This window comes from Tupaia chinensis, unplaced genomic scaffold, assembly GCF_000334495.1.
Source record: "Tupaia chinensis unplaced genomic scaffold, TupChi_1.0 Scaffold000532_1, whole genome shotgun sequence".
Lineage (NCBI taxonomy): Eukaryota > Metazoa > Chordata > Mammalia > Scandentia > Tupaiidae > Tupaia > Tupaia belangeri.
The window spans coordinates 6,348,307-6,351,523 of NW_006160045.1; the positions used below are offsets into that span (position 1 = coordinate 6,348,307).

The 3,217-nt window shown below is 40.7% G+C and overlaps 1 protein-coding gene across 1 annotated transcript in view; it reads right to left on the bottom strand.

The window, feature by feature from the left end:
- SMYD3 (SET and MYND domain containing 3) overlaps window positions 1-3,217 on the bottom strand; it is an 822,936-nt gene that overhangs the window by 803,180 nt on the left and 16,539 nt on the right. The gene's annotated exons all lie outside the window — the stretch shown is intronic.

A 3,217-nucleotide genomic window follows, 5' to 3' on the forward strand; every position in this document is an offset into this window, starting at 1 on the left:
GCAAGAACCTTCTCCTTTTTCTTTTCAATCCTGGATTTAGTGGCCGAGTATTTCCTCTTGTACATGGCCTTCCTGGAATACATGGCAGACCAGGAGTATCTGCCGGTGCCCCGGACTAGGACAGGGTTTTGGCTGCAATGGGGCTTCCCCTTCTTGGGTTTTTAAGCCGTGGGGTCACCCTTTTTAACCTTGCCACTGGCATCAGCCTTCTTGGCTTCAGGTTTCTTCTCCTTAGTATCTTGCTTTGCAGCTTTATCGCCTGCTATCGTGTATAGTGGGAAATTGTTTTACTTTTTCTGATTGAATTCAAAACAAAAGTCGTGGTAAATGCTAGCAGTTGAGAACAGTTTGGGAAGGATGTTCATAAGGGGGTTCCTTGGGTCCTCGGTTTAATAGTTAACAAGTCACTTTTCTGAAAAATGTTTGTGTGCTTTTCTCTCCATTGTCCACCAGAGGGAGCACTGGATCTATGGTAATTAAGACCTGGAGAAATTCTACTAGATGAAAATGAGAAATTATCTAAAAATTTATCTAAAATTTTCTAAAATTATCTAATTATCTAAAATTATAGAAATTAACTAAAATTTTATTTATGTAAAAACTTTAGATGTAATATACAGTTTCATATAAAATTAAATTTTACATGTAAAATATAAATTCCTAAAATAGAATCCCTAAAAGATCTCAAAGAAAATATCAAATAACTGTAATGCTAAGAACCTCAGGTTTTAAAGTACTTACAGAAATCAGTTCGTTTCAGTTTAATCTATTAATATAAAAAGCCACACAGATATCTTGAAATCATACAGAGAAAGCGTATACTCTGACTCAGTAAGTCTGTAGTACAACCTAAAGTGCTAACAGGCTCCCAGTTATTCATGAGGTTGATCCAGACCACACTCGGGGAGTAGGGTGAATTATCACACAAATTTAATTTTTTGTTTTTATTTATTTTTCGTTTTCGGAGGCTTTTATTTGGTCGTTTTTGCTTTTGTTTCGTCTTTGTAGTTGTTGTTCTAAGCCTTTTAAAGCTACCTTACTTTGGGGCCAGCAGGTGGCCTAGTGGTTATGTCACCAGACTCCCAAATGGCTGACCATGAATGGTTGACCATGGCTTGAAACTCACACCAGGCACATGTGCATGCATGCCCAAGATCCCAGGAAGAAAATGGCAAAGAGACTGCAGGGAGGCCATCCACCCTGAGGAGTGATTCCTCACTTTCCATCTCAGCGTATCTCTGTCTCTCTGGTAAGCACACATACCTTAAGGCAAAAAAAACCTCAAAAAAAAAAAAAAAAAAAAAAAAAAAAAGAACTACTTTACTTTATATTTTATGGGTATCTACAATTTATCAAGATTGGAATAAGGTAGAGACCAGCAGTTGGAGTAATGGCTATGTAGCTGGACTCCCATGTAATTGACCATGGTTTGCATCCCAGACCCGGTGGCTTAAAACTCACGCCCGGTGCGTGTTACTGCGTGCCCAAGATCCCAAGAGGAGAATGGAGGAGAAGGGATTGCAGCGTGGCCATCTCCCCTGGGGGGGGGGGTGATTTCTCACTTTCTATCTCTCAGAGCACACATGCCCTATAGAAAAAACCTCCCCAAAAAAAAAAAAAAAAAAAGATTGGAATAGGGTAAAAGAAATAAGATAACAAAACACCCACATTGAGAGACAAAAAAGAAATAACAAAACACCCATATTGGGACCAACAGATGGTATAATGGTTAAGTCACTAGACTCCTACAAAGTCGACCCACATGGAAGCTGAAAACTCACCAGGTGCAAGTGCATGTATGCCCCAAATCCTGAGGACAAAGAGAAGGGATTACAGTGTGGCCATCCCCCAAAGGGATGATTTCTTTCTGTCTCTGTCTCTCTGGAGAGCACACATGCTCTATAGCAAAAATCTCTCCCAATTAAAAGAAAAAAAAAAACATATTGAGAGTTTAATATTATTAGTAGGGGCCAGGAGGTGGCACAGTGATACTGCAACTGGACCCATATGTGAAAGGTCCTGGGTTCACATCCTGGGACCGCCCAGGGCATGCCAACTGAGACTGGTGGTGGATGATAGCAGAAAGACCCTGTTGAGGGACCAACAGTTACTGTAATGGCTATGTCGCTGGACTCCCATGTAGTCGACCGCATTTCGAGTCCCGGACCCAGTGGCTTAAACTCACGCTGGGCGCATGTGCATGCGTGCCCAAGATCCCGAGAGGAGAATGGAGAAGGGATTGCTGCATGGCCATCCCCCCTGGGGGGATGATTTCTCGCTTTCGATCTCTCTGTCTCTCTTTCTGGTGAGCGCACACTCCCTATAGCAAAAAAAAAAAAAAAAAACTCTTAAAAAAGACCCTGCTGAGGGTAACTGTCTCTCTCATGAAATAAACAATAATTTTAAAAACTATATTACTAGTAATAAATCAAGTTCTCAACTTTTGAGTCTTCACGTAGTTTTTTAAGAGTAGATTTCGAGGCCAGCTGGTGGCGTGGTGGTTGGGACTCCCACATAGTCAACCATGGTTTGGGTCCCGGAACTGAAGGCTTGCTTCCTCGCTTTCTCTCTCGCTCACTCTCGCTCTTGCTCTCTCTCTCTCTCCCTCCCTCTCTGGTCAAATTAAAATAAATCAATACAAAAAAGAGTAGATTTATTTTAAAAGTCCTCATATAAGCTAATTAGACATAAATAAAGCTTTTATAATGAACTTCTCAAATAAAGTTTTTTAATATTTATCTTTTTTCCTTGGGATAACAATAGCATTACTATGATAGTACTGAATTTTTTGTTTTCATTAAAATTAGCTTTCTTCAGGATCAGCAGTTGGCATAATGGCTATGTTGCTGGATTCCCATGTGGTCAACTGCGGTTCATGTCCCGGACCCAGTGACTTAAACTCACACCAGGCGTGTAAGCACATGTGCCCAAGATCCCCAGAGGAGAATGGAGAAGGGATTGCGCCATGGCCACCCCCCCGGGGGGGGTGGTGATTTCTCACTTTCTACCTCTCCATCTCTGTCTTTCTGGCAAGCACACGTGCCCTATAGCAAAAACCTCTTTAATTTTTTTAAAAAACATTTTATTAGTTTTAATTATTTATTTATTTAACTTTATTTATTCATTCATTCATTTTTATTTTGACCAGAGAAATACACAGAGAGAGAGAGAGAGAGAAAAGGTGAGAAAGCAAGCCACCAGGTCCAGGATCTGAACC